General features: G+C 34.2%; 1 protein-coding gene across 3 annotated transcripts in view; it reads left to right on the top strand.

Moving 5' to 3' along the window:
- Nucleotides 1-20,532, top strand: part of LOC145692068 (uncharacterized) — a 113,339-nt gene extending 92,807 nt beyond the window's left edge. For all 3 annotated transcript variants that reach the window (XM_081767364.1, XM_081767366.1, XM_081767360.1), the window contains exon 14: nucleotides 20,027-20,532. The gene's annotated coding sequence lies outside the window, so the exon portion shown is untranslated. The remainder of the gene's footprint in view (nucleotides 1-20,026) is intronic.
- Nucleotides 20,533-20,909: the final 377 nt, after the last annotated feature.

Below are 20,909 nucleotides of genomic sequence, written 5' to 3'. Positions count from 1 at the left end.
ATCCCGTGCGCACTCATAGCTGCGTTTCCAAACATGCATTTTTCAATAGAGTAGGTATGACTTTCTAAGTGACGTTTTTAACCGCACTCTCTATGATGTATTGCTTTTAAGCTGTTGACTTTTGAAGTTCATGTTCTCACGCTTTCGACACTCTGTCACTCCTAAACGGGCCGGAATTTGTCCCATGTTCACTACGACTTTTTGTTTTTTTTTGCTTCTTGTTAGATGTACTATCACTCGCCCAAATTTGTCCACGCAGTTACAGTTCACCCTATATATTTAATAATGAAATGACTACATTTGTAACAAATCTTGAGCCACCCGACTGATTTCGATTAAATTTTCAACGTAGATGAGGTTCGGGCCTGGAATGGTTTTTATAGCTTCACTTTGAAGGTGCACTTTGAAGAGAAGGGGAAGATATACAAAAATGATCGAAAATGACCAATGTTAATGTCGAATCATAGTTTTCGGAGTGGCTGATATGAACAGTGCCACTTCCGATGCCGTTTAAATCCAAATTCAGTCCCCATTAATACTTCTACGGGGAATGGTGACATGTAAAAATAATTGAAAATTACCGATTAATTGAAATCCATACTGAAAAACGTTGTTTTTCACCACATTTTTCATCTGATATAAATATGTTTTTTTTTAAATACTAGTTACAACATATAAAAAATGTGATGCAGGCCTACTTACAAATCAGTTTAGTACCATTGTTTTATAGTAGTATTTACAGTACCTTGTTGAAACGTTTGCCTTCAAAGTGTCAAATATAAATCGCAATAAATTGTGTAATCTGCTGTAAAAAAATTAAACCATACTGTTTTCCGATAGGTATAAGGAGCAGATACCATACTATTTTACCGTAAATTATTAATTATATGTAAACGTTGTTACTTTAAGGTGACTGAAGCGAAGTAATCTTACAAATGATGGTTTAAAAGCTGGTCATTTGGGGGGGCAGGAAATCATTTGGGGGGGGTCTGGCCCCGATGGGCCCCCGTGGCTACACCCATGAAATTTACATAAATTTAGAATGCAGGAGGTTCCAGTAGTAATAATTTCCTATCTAAGCACTATTTTGGAAGGGTTCAAAGTAACCCCGAGTAGAGGTTGAAACCGCCTTCTCCCACTTTCCTTTTTTTTTTTATTATTTTAAGACGTTTCACATTTAAATTTGAACTATTTTGTCAAAGTCCCATTATACACAGTAGTATTCTTAGAAACTGACTTAACTTCGACGGAAATTCTTGTACGTAATATCTTTCAAATTTTGACGGCCTTTACAGTGACTGTTTTTTATACCTCTATGACAACGAACGCTCCCGGTAATTAGAACTGATGTTAACCGCCAACATTATAGCCAAAATACAGTTAAATGTTCTATCTTAAGGTGGCAGTTGAAACTTCGTCTTTACAGTTCATAGTTCTACCGAAAGAAGACTGTGAATCTCTTTTCATATTTTGTGTAAAGCAACCCCTATATTTTTTAGATAGGAAGAGAAGCAATCAAACTATTGTATTCTTTCTCAATCGTTACAAAGTTAATCTATCTAACGGGTCATTTTCACTTAGTCCATTTGTAGTCGACTCAATTGAACTAACGTCACTTGCAACTTAGTCGACTGTGTAAGCAGAATTTCGACTGAATGCAACAAATCAATTATCCACTGAAATGAAAGATTTTCAATTTCTGTTGTGGATTAGATCCGATCGACCAGTGCAATCGGCTAGATCGCCTAATGGAAAAGTTCCGTGGGAGACAGAAAAGTAGAGTAAGTTCCGATCTCAAGTGATTTGAAAGTATGGCCATTTGGAAGTAATGATATGGCATTTCTGGAATCGTATGAGAAAAGCGAGTGTCTATAAAATACAAAACTCCCTTCCTTTTCTTACATGAATTTTGCAAGTAGAGAAGCTTTACCAGAAGAGATCATAAAGCGAGGCAATTGGAACTAAAACGAAATACAGTGTGTTTCAAAAGAAATCATCCGATTTTAAATTACTCGCTGAGCAAAACAATACGTTTATTGTAAAAATTATTATTTTAAACAATCATAACTATTTAAGTTCTTATCCGTTTTGAACCAACGAAAGAAGGAAATCTCAAGTTACACGCGGTTGCAGATAGGCAATGTGCCACTTGCGGCAGGTTTTCGTCGAGTCGAAACAGATATCTAGAGTTAGGGTGTTGAAGTTACCACCGCGTAGTAGCAAGGACTTCGTTTTGGTCGCTTCGATTCGTCATAGAGAATCGCGTAGGGACCAACACGAACTACCGCCTGGCATATGCATGCGGTTATTATTATATACGATTTTTTTCCCGACGAATTGTTCCTAAAGTCAGTTCCAGGGGTCAAGAGTAATCCCTGCCTCTACATCATGAAGTGAAAAATCTTAAGATGAGTTCGTATAATTCTATGAATTTAGATGACAACTGTCGCCGATCATTAGAAAACGAATATGGGAGAACTATGAAATAAAGTAACTAGACACCCGTCATTTTGTTAGAAAATTACATGGCGAATGCATTTTATCTGATCCCAAATGATTATCGTCGAATATACACGGTTAAAGGAGCACTCTAAACTAACTAACTCTATGGCCTATGGAACCCGGAGGTTTAATGCCGCGTTCACAAAAGCTCTCCTCTGACTTCTATGCTTAACCAACTGGATCCAGTTTTTACTTTGTATTCCTATCTTTGCGAGATCCATCTCAATATTGTCCTCCCATCTGCGCCTAGGTCTTCCTAATGGTCGTTTTCAGATTGGTCTTCCAGTCAAGACTTTGAAAGCGTTTCTACTTTCTTCCATCCTAGCTACATGACCTGCCAACCTGAGCCTTCTAGACTTGATCACCCTAACAATGTTTGGTAAACCGCATAAATGATGTAGTTCCTCGTTATGAAGTTTCCGCCATTCCCCATTCCCGTTCCTCTTGGGTCCAAATATTCGTCTCAGGACCTTCTTCTCAAATATTTTCAGTCTATGTTCTTCCTTCCGAGTAAGCGACCATGTTTCGGAACCATATAGAACAACAGGCATGATTATCGTTTTATATATTTTAAGCTTCAAATTCCTCGACAGAATTCGCAACGACAAGATATTTTGAACTGAATAGTAACACGAATTCCCTGCTTTTAGTCAACATTTAATTTCTTCGTGAATATGATTTTCGTTTGTTAATATTGATCCTAGAAATTTGAAAGTATCCACTTTAACAAAAGTATTATTTAATATTTTAACGCAACCACAATTTTCCGTATTACGATATCGACGCACTTCCATGTATTTAGTTTCTCTGCATTTATTACTAAACCCATATCCCTGCAGGCGTTTAATAAGATCTCTGAATTTCTTTCTATTGTTCTCCTATCATCCCATATTAAATTTACATCATCAACATATGCCATAACCTGGTAATACAGTTCAACTCTAGGCCCTGGTTGCTATCTTTGATTTTCGTTATAGCGTATTACAGATCAAAGTTGAATAATAATGGTGACAACGCATCTCCTTGTTTCAGGCCATTTTCAACGTGAAAGCTCGTAGACAAAAATTTTTCTACCCGGACTTTACTTTGGGATTCATTTAAACCTTAATTAAGGTAACTAGCTTTCGCGGTATTCCAAGTTCTGTAAGAATGTTGTATAACGTTTCTCTCCTAACCGAGTCGTAGGCCTTTCTAAAATTAATCAATAGTTGATGTACCGGAGTATTGTATTCCCACTTCTTTTCGAGTATTTGTCGAATGATAAACATTTGGTCGATAGTTGATCGATTTCGTCTAAATTCGCATTGATAATCTCCAATAATTTCATCTGCGTATGGGGTCAATCTTCTTAATAGAATATTTGAAAGGATTTTATAGGACATTGACAGAAGAGAAATGCCTCGATAATTATTACAGTCAGTTTTGTCGTCTTTCTTGTGAATTGGAACAATGATTGATTCTTTCCACTCTTGTGGCAATTCTTTCTTGTTCCAGATAAGGAGAATGAGTTTGTGTACCTTGTTCCACAATTTTTCGCCCCCAGCTAAAATTAACTCAGCCGGAATTTCGTCTACACCCGAAGATTTATGTTTCTGTAATTTCTTTATAGCGGTTTCTACTTCTATTCGGTTGTTTTGTGGAATATACGGTTCTGCGGTGTGTATCTCCTTTTCTCCACGCACGTTAGTTTATGGCTGCGTGTTAAGCAAATCGTCAAATAAATCTTTCTATCTATTTAAGATGCTATGCGTATCAGTAAGAACTGTTCCGTCAGCCTTCTTTAATATATAATAAGCACGAGGTTGCTACCCTTTCTTAAATTCGTTGATCCCCTTATACATGTCCCGAATGTTTTTATTTTTACTATTATCTTCAAGTTCCTTAATTTTAGCTTTCAAAAAATCGCGTTTCTTTGTTCTAAAAGTTTTGGAAGTTTCTCGCCTGAAGTCTACGAAATTTTGTGTAGTTGTTTCACTCGGATTTTGTAGCCAACGTAATTTTGCCTGTTTTCTCTTCTCTGCTAGTTTAATGCATTCCTGGTCGAACCATGGTTTGTTCCTACGTATTTTCGCGTGTTCCAATTTTTCTTTTGCTGAAATTTTAATGCTCTCTCTAATTTCAATCCAAGTATCCTCAACACTAGTGCACTCCGAATCTTCTAAAACCGATAATCTATTCGAAACTCCAATTCGGTATTCCTCTCTTACCTGGCTTCAATGTCCGAAAACGAAGAGACTTAATTTAAAGGAGTACTCTGATTGGCCAAATTGATAAGACCTCAATGATTAGATTTATCCCTCTACAAGTGAGGTTTTCTTCATCGCTTCCGTGGCGATGTCGGAAAAACACGCGTCTGGTACTCATAAGGTTGGGGGTTTGCGCCCAACCCGGGGTACTTTTTTCTTTTTTATAGTGTTTTTTAGACCCATTCTAACACGCATATAGGCGATTTAACATATTTTGGAGGAGTAAGTTTGTGGTTAATTGACGTTTCGCCGCGTCTCTGCCGCTGGTGATATAATTTTCAAAACGGAAGAGGGGCCACCGTGGATCGTCTCTGCGGGGCCGCCAATTTTTGGCGAGACGTCGCTAGTTGCCTATCGGTGATCTACCGACGCTTTCGGCATGGGATAGAGTTCTAGTGCACCCCTAAGCAATCGTTAAGACAATTATAATTTCATATATTTTAAACAAATGACTATTTCAAACTTGTCTTACTTTTATCAGAACTTTTATATCTTACATTTTATTCCGTATAGATGGATCTTTATACTGTTTATAACGCTACATTACTATTTGAAAAGTGTAGTACAGTACATAATAATGATCTACATAGATCAAATTGTAATTTATGTTTGTGTGTTCTGCATTTATTTAAACTCTACTGATACAGAAAGTGACGTTGGTCTTCTTCTATCACATGAGATTTTCTTCCAATTTTTAAAATTCCTATTTGGTGGTTTTCTTCTATAACATCAAAGTTTCTTGTATTTTTTTAAAAAAATATTTTGAGCTCCTATTTAGCGTTTATTTTTTTGAAATTTAAACATTGGTTTCTAAATGTCTTACCTATTTGTTTCCTTATGCTGAAGGCATATATAAATATGTTATAACTAGCAGCGTTCACCCCGCTTCGCTGCGGTCACCCCGGAACGCAATAAACTTTGTTACTTAGATAATTTTTACTTTTTCGCTTTCAAGTGATATGATAAAAACCATAGAAGATTGCAGTAAATCTTAACATTATATCGCCTGTCATTTATGTTAACCCGCCCCGCTTCGCTGCGGTCATCCCGGTGCTGGCATATTGTAAAAGTGTCTGTAAAAATAAGCAAATCAATTAAAAAATTTTAAACAGAAGATTCAAGCTATTTTCCGCTGTATATCGCCTGTCATTTATGTTAACCCGCCGAGTGACACGGTCATGCGGGTTGCATATAAATACGTTTATTTTTACCTATGATGAACTAATAACAAAGGATTTGTACGTTATGGACACTTGAATGGTCAATTATCTCAAGACACTGGTAATTAAAAATTAAAGTGATATGATAAAAACCATCTAGGGTCCAAATCCTAATAACCCCCCAAAAATGAAAGAAATTGGTTCAGCCGTATTAGCGTGATGAGCGGACAAAGGATTTTGTACGTTCTCTTTTATATATATAGATTTACTTATATTTAATTAGTTTTGTAACCTTCAAAATTGACTTTTCGTTATCACTTGAATATTTTGTGTTACGTTTCTTCCTGCTATTTTAGTTGGCCTGCAGGGATTTCGTCGTACTTTTGGGGGGAGAGGATTCCTTTACATTTTAACGTATTTGATTTGACGAACGAGTTACATCTTATCTTTTAACTGATTGGAGAAAAAGACCTTTGTAAGTTGATATTAACATATCGTATATCCCTTCACGGAATGGAAATATATTTCTGTAAAAGAACTGATATTTAAAAAAGAAACTAAATTATCCAATTGTGAGTGAGTAAGAATCTCATGATTTTCTAAAATCTTATTTAAGCAAAGTACAATAATCTACAGTAAATGTAGAAAAAAAATCTGTTTTATCTGCTTATGGAGTATAAAACAAACACTAAACAAGAGTAAAAAACAGTGAATATTACAAAGTCGTGCAATCCAAGATTTTTAAAAATTAATCTCTAAAGATTAATAAATCAACAAACGGCTATAATTGGTATAGTCTCGACAAGAAAGGGAAAATACGACTATTTGAAATTCAGCGAGAATGTTTTAAATATAGATAAAGGATACTTTCATCACAGAGTAAAACAAGATGCCTACGTGGATCAGAAATCTGAAAACTTATTCGAAGCTACAAAAGGAGGGCGAATATTTTCAAAGCAGTAAAATCAGTTTTGAAAATCTAAACAAGCTATAATTAACTACATTGTTAAAGAAAATATGATTTTCTTTAATATATATTTTCATATCAATCTTAAATTCCATATTTTATGTTACAATTTTGTTAATTTCTTCCAATCCTTTTGAGAAGTGAGTAAGGGTCAAGGAAAAACTTAAAAGAGAAAGAGTTCCCGACACGAAAAGTTACTCTGACGGAACTCGAAAGTTACTAAAGAATAGCAATTCATATTATTGACTATTACTGTTTTTAAAGAAAGAAAGAAAGAAAGAAAGAAAAAAACACTGGCTGTGCTACTTTACTCAAATAAGAAAGACATGGAAAAGTGTTATCGAGTTTAATAGACCGTAAATATAGTTGCAGATTCTTTTTGATCATTGATCGAATTATACCTGAACAACTTATCAAAGATATATGAATTGTCCCAAAAGAGCTAGGAATGAATGTAAAGTGAACCATAAAATTTAGTAGCTTTTATGTGTGCACGTTTCTGGATGTATGTTGATATGTGTGTCCAGATATGTAAAACATGAGTTTAGTTAATCTTTCTTTCCTTTGAAATATATCATAATATATAATATTAGAACGTATGAGACGAAATTAGTCATGTTTACCATTAGCGTAATATGAACACAGGGGCGTAAATAAGGGCCCCGCAGACTCCGCATTGCGGGGGCCTAAGCCATCAGGGGTCCCCCAACTCGTGAAGTGGGACGTAGAGAAGAGGCCCCATTCCACGCTGTCTGCGGTGTGGCCCCCAAGCCTTTAGTTACGCCACTGTATGAACATATTGTATTATGAAAGATTCTTAGGTAATTCAAGAAAACTATTTATTTTCAGACATATGCGACATGTTGAAGCTTAATGCTGGTGGGGACCATCTGAAATCAATGTCTTAATTGATAAAATTTACCTATCAAACTAATAACAACCGAAGTTATGTTAAAATGTAGATGAATCTAATACTAAACACTAAAATTTTTAACTTTTGCCAACGTAAACCCATAACAAAATTTGTGGACGTTTCGGTCATTCAGTGTAAGCATTTGCAGAATAAATTGGCTTTTGGATAGGGAAAACGAGTCAGCTATTCAAATTTTGGTGGTACTGAACCAATGATGATGTTTTTAAACTTTTAATTTTATTTGTAAATAAGGGATGCAAAGCATTTCATAATAGAATTTCTAGGAAGAAAATGGAAAAACATCTGACAGATTTCTAAGTTCGGGTAAGAGAAATAAGAAAGTTGAGTCAAAATGATTGATCTGATCTTAAAAGCACATTGTGCAAAACTAATAGGCAACGAAATTCAATAAGATCTCTTCAGATCACACACTCAAACACAAAGTTATGAAATAATTTTGCCAGTATAGTGCGTGACAAATTTTATGATGTAGTACTGTCAAAGAACTTATTTGCATGTACTAAACAAAAAAAAAAAAAAAAAGTGGTACAATTTCTGTAGTATTTGTATATTTTCTCCCAATTTACAGGCCTGAAAAGTTTTATTATTATCCCTTTATTCAGTTCTTGTTCCAGTAATAAATTTTAATTATAGTTTTATGTAGAGATGCAAGGGCTCGAAAAAAAACGGCTTTTTTGAAAAAAAAAACTCGGCTTTTTCTGCTTCGCTTTTTTGCTTGGGAAATTTTGGGCTTTTTTCAAAATTCTGCTTAAAATTGATAAAGCAGACTTTGTTTCGCATCTCTATAACACAAAAAGTCATTTAATTAGTGGTTGATGATGATAATAACATAAAAACCTCGAAAATAAACTATAAATTTCGAAACAATATTTCAAACGATTTTTCTTCAACATATTTACATTATGAATTCCAAAGGATTAACCAATGTATATAATAAGAATTTGTTAACCTCCTATATACAAAAGTAAGCAGAGTTGGCACGAACCATGGTTTGTTTTGAAAATGCCAAAAACCCGTTTTGGGGGGATGTTTAAACCAGGCTTTTTTGGTTTAAACCAGTTTTTTTATTTAATTCTTTGCTTTATGTATTTGTACTACATATTCACAGAAATAAGTTTGTTTAGCCTTGGTGTCAATATGCAACAGCGGGGTTATGCCGGAAGAACTCTCATAAGCTTAAAGAAGTCCGGTCAGTAAATTTCTTAAATTGAGAAGCTCCCGCCCTAACCATCGGGAAAATCAGATCATTACTTGAAATGTAAGACAATAACGGAAAAATCCTGTTATTGCTTTGCATATAAAGTTTAAAGGTCAACGTATCATAATCAGTACGCTAAAACTGAGGTATTAAATTACAAATTTAGTGCGTAGATATCATTGAAAGTCCAATCCAAGCTGATGTTGGAAGCTACGTAGGCAATCGATAAATTTTGCCAATTTCTATCAATATATTTAAGGAATCTTGGCTTCTTTATAAAACAACAGGCATTTAGGCATGCAGGAATATACAATTTGGTTTCGTTTCGTATGTTTAGGATTAACATCCTTACGAAATACCGAGGTTATCAAGGAGAAGACTTTCGCTTAAACTGACATCTGAACCGCTACTTGGTTTACGCATGAAAGAAGGGTTATGGTTCTACCGAGAATTGAACATGGGACACCTTGATTAAAAGGTGAAAGGGAAATAAAACTATTGCAGGTGGTTTGATATCTGGAAACGTCACCATGAAGTTAGTAGTAGAAAATGGATCGATCTCGGCCAACCTAGCTCATAGTAGAACAACTCACAAGCCCCTGGAAAAATGACCATCGTACATCATGAGCCCACGGTCTTTTATGACCTCAAATTTAGGGGTGAATTTATTCCCTTTTATGAGCACTTTTTAGGGGGTGTAATTGTTCTCTTTTACGAGCACATTTTTAAGGGGTGATCTCGTTCCCTTTTATGAGCATATTTTCCAACCCCTACGAACACATAGCAGAAGAACAGATAACACACAAGACTCGTTCCCTTTTATGAACACTTTTTCAGGGGTGAACTCGTTCTCTTTTATGACCACATTTTAAGGGGTGATCTCGTTCCATTTTTCAACCCCTATTTTAACATAGCAGAAATTACACTGAGATTATGAACACACAGAAGAGAAGATAACACATAGCACTATTTTAACATAGCAGATAACATATAAGATTACGAACACATAACATAGCAAGGGTGTACTCGTTCCCTTTTATGAGCATATTTTCCAACCCCTATTCTGAACATAGCAGATAACACATAGAAGAGCAGATAACACATAGCACTATTTTAACATAGTAGGTAACATAAGATTACGAACACATATAAGAGCAGAAGACTACATAACATAGCAGGCCTCCATTTTAGGGGTGAACTCGTTCTCTTTTATGAGCATATTTTTCAACCCCTATTTTAACATAACAGAAATGACATAAGAATACGTAACATAGCAGATAACTCATTCCAACCCTTTCAACCCTTATTTTAACATAGCAGAAATTACACTGAGACTATGAACACACAGCAGAGCATAAGACTACGTAACATAACAACCTCCATTTTAGGGGTGGACTCGTTCTCTTTTATGAGCATATTTTCCAACCCCTACGAACACATAGCAGAGGTGTATTCGTTTTTAACCCCTTAGCATAAGACTATGTAACATAGCAGTTACGAACACATAGTAGAGCAGATAATAAACACAACAACCTCCATTTTAGAAATGAATTTATTCCCTTTTATGAGCATATTTTTCAACCCCTATTTCAACATGACAGAGACTACGAAACATGGCGGACATAGCACAGGGGGTGTATTCATTTTCTCCACCCCTAATTGAACATAGCAGAAATTACACTGAGACTACGTAACACACAACAACCTCCATTTTAGGGGTGGACTCGTTCTTCAACCCCTATTTTACCATAGCAGAAATTACATAATTTTTTTTTCAACCCCTATTTTAAGACAATGAATACCTATGTAACATAGTGATTCGATACGCTCTTTGAACCGATTTGGATGAAACTCGGCATATGGGGGTTTTCGGACATGCTGATTACGAATATCATACTTATTTTTACCTGTGTCTTATAGTTTATGTGGGATACGCCCTTTGTATGACACTTAAAAACCCAATAACTCGAAAACAAAACAACATATCGAGGTGCTGTTTCCACATTTAGCAATTGGTCATCAGGTACTACATGTCCCAAAATTAGTGACCATCGAGGTCAAAGGTCAAAATACTTAAAACCGAATAACTCGAAAATGGAGCCACATATTGAGGTGGTGTTTCCACATTTAGCAATTGGTCATCAGGTACCACAAGTTCCAAAATAGTGGCCATCGAGGTCAAAGGTCAACATACTTAAAACCTAATATCTCGAAAACGGAGCCACATACTCAGGTGCTGTTTCCACATTGAGTAATAGGTCATCAGGTACCACAAGTTCCAAAATAGTGGCCATCGAGGTCAAAGGTCAACATACTTAAAACCAAATAACTCTTAAATGGATCCACATATTGAGATGCTGTTTCCAAATCTAGTAACTGGTCATCAGGTACCACAAGTTCCAAAATAGTGGCCATCGAGGTCAAAGGTCAACATACTTAAAACCTAATAACTCGAAAACGGAGCCAAATATTGAGGTGCTGTTTCCACATTTAGCAAGAGGTCATCAACTAGTACAATTTCCAAAATAATGACCATCGAGGTTAAAGGTCAACATACTTAAAACCTAATAACTCAAAACCAGAGCCACATATTGAGGTGCTTTCCACATTTAGCAAGAGGTCATCAACTAGTACAAGTTTCAGAAATAATGGCCATCGAGAATGGTCATCGAGGTCAAAGGTCAAAGTACTTAAAACCCAATAACTCGGAAACGGAGCCAAGTATTGAGGTGCTGTTTCCAAATCTGGTAATTGGTCATCAACTACTACAAGTTCCAAAATAATGACCATCGAGGTCAAAGGTCAAAACTCGAAAACGGATCCCAGTATTGAGGTGGTGTTTTCCAAATTTGGTAATTGGTCATCAACCACTACAAGTTCCAAAAATAATGACCATCGAGGTCAAAGGTCAATCTCGTAAATGAAACCACATATTGAGATAACGTTTCCTCATTTAGTAAATTTGTGTGATCTATTCAATTTTGTACAAAGCAGAAAAAAAGTGAAGAAGGAATAAATTTGAGAACATAATTTTAACTAGCGCAGAATTTCTGTACCTTTTTGGCTATTCAAAAGAAAGCAAAGATATGCCATATTAACTAGCTGAGAATTATTTAAGCAAAACGAAGAAAGCGAACATGGACCATTTTACTCAAATTTGGATGGAGTATTTATATTTGTATGAACGAGGAAAAATGAAGAAGGTCCGTTTTGACTAGTTCAATATTTCTGTACAATTTTGTACTACTCAAATAATCACAAGAAAATCAAAGAAGGGTCATTTTAACTAGATCAGCATTTTATACCTTTTTGTGCTATTCAAATAATAGAGGCAACAAATTTCAGTGGTCTATTTTATTTTTGTACCAATCAGAAGAAAAGCAAAGATATGCCATTCTCAGACTTTTATACCATTTTGTACTACTCCAATAAACGAAGGAATACCAACCAGAAAAAAAGAAGTGAAGATCAGGTGGATTATTTTCTTTTGTACCAACTGGAAAAGAGAAGAAGAGCTACTTTAACTAGCCCATTATGTACTGTTTAAACAAACGAAAATTGACCATTATGTAACTTTTGGAATACTGAAATGTTCTATTTTTGTATCAATCAGAAAAACCCGAAGAAGGATCATTTTAACAAGTTCATAATTTCTGTGACGAAAGAATAATTTTGATGTTCTACTTTTTATACCAACGAGAAAAAAATGAACTAGCTGAATATACGAAAGAATAAATTTAAGTGACCTATTCAATTTTGTACTACTCAAATAAACAATGGAGTATTTAGTTTTGCACCATTTTGGAGTATTCAAATAAACAAAGGAATTATAACTTGTGTCAACTCTAAAATTAATTAAACGAAGTAATGCATTTGAAAAACCGAAGTTGAGTATTTTATACCATTTTGTATTATTTCAACAAACAAAGGAATAAGCAAAAACAAAGGATCATTTTATATCATTTTAAACTAGTCTAATAAACGAAGGCATAAATATGAGTGAGCTATTTAATTTTGTAGCTGAGTATTTTAACGAAAGAACAAAATTGTACTAACCAGAAAAAACCGAAGAAGGCCCATTTTAACTAACTGAGAATTTCTGTACCTTTTTGTAAATTTGAGTGGCCTGTTTTTTGTACTAACCAGAAAAATCGAAGGAGGTCCAATTTACCTAACTCAGAATTTTATACCATTTTGTACTAGATGTCCTACTTTTTGTACCAGCGTGAAATGCCTTTTTAACCAGCTCAGTAGTATTCAAATAAACAAAAAAAACCGAAGAAGGATCATTTTAACTAGCTCAGAATTTCTGTACTTTTGTGCCATTCAAACAAATGAAAAAACTAAATTTGAATAGAGTATTATTTTTTGTGCCAAGCAGAAAAAGGAAAGAATTTGTACTGACCAGAAAAGGCGAAGAAGGATTTAAATAAACGAAGGAATAAATTTGAGTGATCTATTCAATTTTATACCAATCAGAAGAAAAGCAAAGAAGAGCCATTTTAACTAGCTGAGTATTTTTGTGATACACAAATCAACAAATGAATAAATTTGAGTGACCTATTCAATTTGGTATCAATAAGAAATACCATTTTAAATAACTCAGCATCTTATACCTTTTTGTGCTATTTAAATAAACGAAGAAAGCGAAGGAGGTTCAATTTAGCTAACTCAGAATTTTATACCATTTTGTACTAATCAAATAAACGAAGGAATAAATTTTTATGACCTATTCAGTTTTGAAAACAAGCAGGAAAAGAAAAGAATTAACATTTTGTACTAATCAAATAACCATATTAACTAACTCAAAGAAACGAAAGAATAAATTTTGACTGGCTTAAGCAAAGAAGGTCAATTTGTACCTTTTGTGCTATTAAAACTGAGTGATCTATTCAATTTTATACCAAGTAGAAAAAAATTTGTTTGCAATTAAAAAAAACGGAGAAGGTCTATTTTATGTACATTTTGTACTACTCAAATTCTACTTTCTGTACCAACCAGAGAAAAACAAAGAAATACCATATTCTGCTACTCAAACAAACGACGGAATAAGCTCAGAATTTCTATACCTTTTTGTGTTATTCAAATAAACGAAGGAATAAATTTGTGTGACCTATTCACTTTTATACCAACCATGAAGGTCCATTATAACAAGCTCGGTATGTTTATACCATTTTGTATTACTCTATTTCATTTTTGTAACAGTCAGAAGAAAACAGCTCAGAATTTTATACCTTTGTGGTTTTACATTTTGTATATTTTTGTGTCATCCAGAGAACAATTTAAATTGACTCTCCCGTCAATAAGAAAGGCTCATAAAATATTGAACGTGAGATTTAACAAACCAGAGTTGAGTCATAATTGTGTAGAACAGACTACATAGGAATTCTCGTACTAAAGAAAAAAAGAAGAAACAGCATACTTGACAATTTTGTTCTTTCGTTAAAATACTCAGCTACAAAATTAAATAGCTCACTCATATTTATGCCTTCGTTTATTAGACTAGTTTAAAATGATATAAAATGATCCTTTGTTTTTGCTTATTCCTTTGTTTGTTGAAATAATACAAAATGGTATAAAATACTCAACTTCGGTTTTTCAAATGCATTACTTCGTTTAATTAATTTTAGAGTTGACACAAGTTATAATTCCTTTGTTTATTTGAATACTCCAAAATGGTGCAAAACTAAATACTCCATTGTTTATTTGAGTAGTACAAAATTGAATAGGTCACTTAAATTTATTCTTTCGTATATTCAGCTAGTTCATTTTTTTCTCGTTGGTATAAAAAGTAGAACATCAAAATTATTCTTTCGTCACAGAAATTATGAACTTGTTAAAATGATCCTTCTTCGGGTTTTTCTGATTGATACAAAAATAGAACATTTCAGTATTTCAAAAGTTACATAATGGTCAATTTTCGTTTGTTTAAACAGTACATAATGGGCTAGTTAAAGTAGCTCTTCTTCTCTTTTCCAGTTGGTACAAAAGAAAATAATCCACCTGATCTTCACTTCTTTTTTTCTGGTTGGTATTCCTTCGTTTATTGGAGTAGTACAAAATGGTATAAAAGTCTGAGAATGGCATATCTTTGCTTTTCTTCTGATTGGTACAAAAATAAAATAGACCACTGAAATTTGTTGCCTCTATTATTTGAATAGCACAAAAAGGTATAAAATGCTGATCTAGTTAAAATGACCCTTCTTTGATTTTCTTGTGATTATTTTAGTACAAAATTGTACAGAAATATTGAACTAGTTAAAACGGATCTTCTTCATTTTTTTTCTGGTTCATACAAAGATAAATACTCCATCCAAATTTGAGTAAAATGGTCCATGTTCGCTTTCTCAAATTTAGCCCTTCGTTTTGCTGTAATAATACATAGCTAGTTAATACGGCATATCTTTGCTTTCTTTCTTGTTAATACAAAAGTAAATAAGCCACTCAAATTTATTCCTTCTTCACTTTTTTTTCGGCTTTGTACAAAATTGAATAGATCACACAAATTTACTAAATGAGCAAACGTTATCTCAATATGTGGTTTCATTTACGAGATTGACTTTTGACCTCGATGACCATTATTTTTGAAACTTGTAGCAGTTGATGACCAATTACCAAATTTGGAAAACACCACCTCAATACTTGGATCCGTTTTCGAGTTTTGACCTTTGACCTCGATGGTCATTATTTTGGAACTTGTAGTAGTTGATGACCAATTACCAGATTTGGAAACAGCACCTCAATATTTGGCTCCGTTTCCGAGTTATTGGGTTTTAAGTACTTTGACCTTTGACCTCGATGACCATTCTCGATGGCCATTATTTCTGAAACTTGTACTAGTTGATGACCTCTTGCTAAATGTGGAAACAGCACCTCAATATTTGGCTCCGTTTTCGAGTTATTAGGTTTTAAGTATGTTGACCTTTGACCTCGATGGCCACTATTTTGGAACTTGTGGTACCTGATGACCAGTTACTAGATTTGGAAACAGCATCTCAATATGTGGATCCATTTAAGAGTTATTTGGTTTTAAGTATGTTGACCTTTGACCTCGATGGCCACTATTTTGGAACTTGTGGTACCTGATGACCTATTACTCAATGTGGAAACAGCACCTGAGTATGTGGCTCCGTTTTCGAGATATTAGGTTTTAAGTATGTTGACCTTTGACCTCGATGGCCACTATTTTGGAACTTGTGGTACCTGATGACCAATTGCTAAATGTGGAAACACCACCTCAATATGTGGCTCCATTTTCGAGTTATTCGGTTTTAAGAATTTTGACCTTTGACCTCGATGGTCACTAATTTTGGGACATGTACCTGATGACCAATTGCTAAATGTGGAAACAGCACCTCGATATGTTGTTTCGTTTTCGAGTTATTGGGTTTTTAAGTGTCATACAAAGGGCGTATCCCACATAAACTATAAGACACAGGTAAAAATAAGTATGATATTCGTAATCAGCATGTCCGAAAACCCCCATATGCCGAGTTTCATCCAAATCGGTTCAAAGAGCGTATCGAATCACTATGTTACATAGGTATTCATTGTCTTAAAATAGGGGTTGAAAAAAAATTTATGTAATTTCTGCTATGGTAAAATAGGGGTTGAAGAACAAGTCCACCCCTAAAATGGAGGTTGTTGTGTGTTACGTAGTCTCAGTGTAATTTCTGCTATGTTCAATTAGGGGTGGAGAAAATGAATACACCCCCTGTGCTATGTCCGCCATGTTTCGTAGTCTCTGTCATGTTGAAATAGGGGTTGGAAAATATGCTCATAAAAGGGAATAAATTCACCCCTAAAATGGAGGTTGTTGTGTTTATTATCTGCTCTACTATGTGTTCGTAACTGCTATGTTACATAGTCTTATGCTAAGGGGTTAAAAACGAATACACCTCTGCTATGTGTTCGTAGGGGTTGGAAAATATGCTCATAAAAGAGAACGAGTCCACCCCTAAAATGGAGGTTGTTATGTTACGTAGTCTTATGCTCTGCTGTGTGTTCATAGTCTCAGTGTAATTTCTGCTATGTTAAAATAAGGGTTGAAAGGGTTGGAATGAGTTATCTGCTATGTTACGTATTCTTATGTCATTTCTGTTATGTTAAAATAGGGGTTGAAAAATATGCTCATAAAAGAGAACGAGTTCACCCCTAAAATGGAGGCCTGCTATGTTATGTAGTCTTCTGCTCTTATATGTGTTCGTAATCTTATGTTACCTACTATGTTAAAATAGTGCTATGTGTTATCTGCTCTTCTATGTGTTATCTGCTATGTTCAGAATAGGGGTTGGAAAATATGCTCATAAAAGGGAACGAGTACACCCTTGCTATGTTATGTGTTCGTAATCTTATATGTTATCTGCTATGTTAAAATAGTGCTATGTGTTATCTTCTCTTCTGTGTGTTCATAATCTCAGTGTAATTTCTGCTATGTTAAAATAGGGGTTGAAAAATGGAACGAGATCACCCCTTAAAATGTGGTCATAAAAGAGAACGAGTTCACCCCTGAAAAAGTGTTCATAAAAGGGAACGAGTCTTATGTGTTATCTGTTCTTCTGCTATGTGTTCGTAGGGGTTGGAAAATATGCTCATAAAAGGGAACGAGTTCACCCCCTAAAATGTGCTCGTAAAAGAGAACGAATACACCCCCTAAAAAGTGGTCATAAAAGGGAATAAATTCACCCCTAAAATGAAGGTCGTAAAAGACCGTGGGCTCACGGTGTACGATGGTCATTTTCCCAGGGGCTTGTGAGTTGTTCTCTTCTGAGCTAGGTTGGCCCAGATCGATCATTTTTCTACTACTGAAGTTCACACGATTCGCATTTTTCGTTCTTTTTTTAATTATTTTTTTTGGTTTAAACCAGTTATTAAAAAAAAGTTGGGGTAAACCAGCCAACCCTAAAAGTAAACACTTCTTTAAAAAAAAAAATACACAAATAACTAGCAAAATTGTATGTAGTATTTTTACTTCAAAATATTCCATACCCTTTTTTGAAACAAAATAAAATTATAATAAAACATAACAGAAATACTTAGATTTATATGATACACTTAAAAGCTGCACATCTAGAGCTTTTGGTTCTGTATATTCTTGAAATTCTACAGTTAAGTTTTACATAACCACCATCATGGTTTACCCAATCCTCAAGTTTTCTGAATTTTTAACAAGAGGGATTCAACATATCATTACGGAACTTCCCCCCCCCCTTCCAAAAAAAGGACTATGGAATATATTTAAGTTAAGCTAAATACAACTGCACAACAAACATGAGTGAGTGATTAGCTTTTGCGCTTCTATCGGGAAGTCCGGGATTCAATCCAGCATTTGACCATTCTGACAAAGCTTTTCTTCATTCCATCTGTGAAGTAGAAATAGTGCGTGTACTGTGGGTTGGCCGACTTCTTTTCTTATTGTTTTTATATCGTTATTATTACTAATTACCAGCAGTGACAGTTTTACGAAGGTTAGGGGGGCGGTCTTTCGGACTGAAGCCTGTTCCCCAAAGTTACGGAATGTCTGCAACAAACGAAATATCTAGTAGTTATGCCTTTACTCATAAACTTTAAGGGGGCCGCGGTGGCTCAGTGGTAGAGCGTTCACCTCTGGTGCTTGGGGTTCCGGGTTCGATCCCAGCCTCCGCCAAGTGAACTTTGTGGTGGACAAACACCGTGTGCGTGGTTTTTCTCGGGGTTCTCCCGTTTCCTCCCACCTTCTTCATTCCACCATTTCATTCATTACTCATCATCACCGTCTCCTTTAGCCTAACCGGCATAACCGTGGGACGTAAAACTCAAAGATTTCATTTCATTTTTCATAAACTTTAAGCTACCGTCAAATAAAAATTACAAATGTTTAGAAAAACTAAACATTAGTAAGAAAAATCCTTCCCAAAATACTTTTCTAAATCCGCCACTGATTCTCAGTATAAAATGATCTTTAAGGTTGTATCCGGAAGATTATTGCTAAACATATAAACGAAACGAAATATTAGTTATGCCTGTACTCATAAACTTCAAGCACCTCCCAAATAAAATTAGGAGTTTTTTAGAAAACGAAACAATCACAAAAATCCCTCCTAAAATACTTTTCTAAATCCGCTACTGATTATTTGTATAAATTAGTATTCAAGGTTGTATCCGGAAAATTATTGCTAAATCACTTCACAACTACAGTATAACAGAAATGTGGAAGTACGGTTTGACGGATATATTGAAAAACGTACGCTTTGACGAATATATAGAAAAACGTAAGTTAACTTTTGCGCTAGAAGCTAGAGTACTAACGTCTTAGAAATGAAACACAGATGACAAATTGAAATGATTCCGAGAAGAAAAAAAAATCTCAAAAGTTAAAATAAAGTTAAATAGCCTCTAAAATTGCCCTCAAATACTACTTTCTTCATGTTAGCTTTAATTCGTAAAACATGTGCTCCATCCATCTTGATGGTGAATTTCAGAGTGAAATATGGCATTTAGGTCATGGAATTATTATCTAACTATAGAATATACTGTAAGAAAGCGATTTAGATAGAAAAATCATGAAAATGAAAAAAGCCAAAATTTCCAAAGTTCTCGTTTTTATGTGAAAAAACTATCGATTCAAAAAAGCCGGTTGTTTTGCATCTCTAGTTTTATGCATGTTCATACCACTACGACCTTGTTCTGTATTCCTCAGGTTCCCTGTCTAGTTTACTTTCTGACGTGCTGGAGTAGATAGTTATATAGTCAATTTCATAATGCAAACAGGGCTCTATACATAACTTTACTAATTGCACCAAAGAGTCCAATCTAAATTAATTAACTATTCACAAGCTATTAGCATGTCATTTTATATTAAAATCATAAAACAAAATCGTTTTCAGTAAAACACCATGATTTATGTTTAATGTTACTTTGATTGTTAATTTGTGTTCAATTTCTAAGATTATGTAAGTTGCTACTCCCAAAAGTTGTGTCAAATTAAGTGTCTTCGATATGTTATTCTTTTCTTTAAGAAAAATATTTTATTCTTTTCAGATTACTAAAGGATTCGTTCCAGTTTGAGAATTCTTTCTCCGTATCAACAAATTCTTGAATAATTATTTTCTTCACATAGTTACGTTTTAGACAATATATAAAAGTGTTAAAAACAATAATAATTATTTTGATAAATATGTAAATGAATTTTTAAAACTATATTGTCCTGCTTAGTGTGTATAAACGCATGAATGATACTTTTGTTTAATACAGCTTTGTATGTAAAACTTGTACAAAATATTTTTTATAATCAGATAACTTATGTTCTGGATTTTTGAATCAAATCACTAATTATGTACTTTTTGATGAAGTTTTTAATGTAATAATGAATACATAAGTCCCGTCTATGTATTATAATTTAGTTGTTTCTTTTTTTTAAAGATGTATGAAAGATGTAAATATTTGTATTTGTTAACAAAAGTAATCATGTATGTATGCGTATATATTATGTATGTTGACTGTAAAAGCAAAATTTATATAAATTTTTATAATCAGTTTTAATCAAATGAATCTTTCATTAAGCAGAATTCTACTTTTGATATAGTTGATAACGTTTTATGTTATAAAAGTCACTATCTGGTAAATAGTACATCTACTATTAGAATTTATAGGACGACTGTTTGCTAATTGGGAACTCAGAAATAGCATCCATCTATTGTTTAAAAATTGAAAAACATGTAAGCTATAATGGCACGACTGTCATCATATAAGATCAATGATCTTTAAAAAAATCAAAAATAAAATATAACAAAATAAAATAAATAATGTTATTCCTCTCTTGTGTCAGCTCTTCCCAGTGCTCTAGTTGCTGGCGCGTCTTTGGTGCCCGGAGTCGATTTCCGGTGTTAAGAGCCTTGGAATTTGAACTCATTATGTGGTTCGG

This window comes from Thermobia domestica, chromosome 1, assembly GCF_964235325.1.
Source record: "Thermobia domestica chromosome 1, izTheDome1.hap1.1, whole genome shotgun sequence".
NCBI classification, from domain to species: domain Eukaryota; kingdom Metazoa; phylum Arthropoda; class Insecta; order Zygentoma; family Lepismatidae; genus Thermobia; species Thermobia domestica.
The sequence above is the reverse complement of the archived record's forward strand: the minus strand, read 5'-3'. Positions and strand labels throughout refer to the sequence as shown.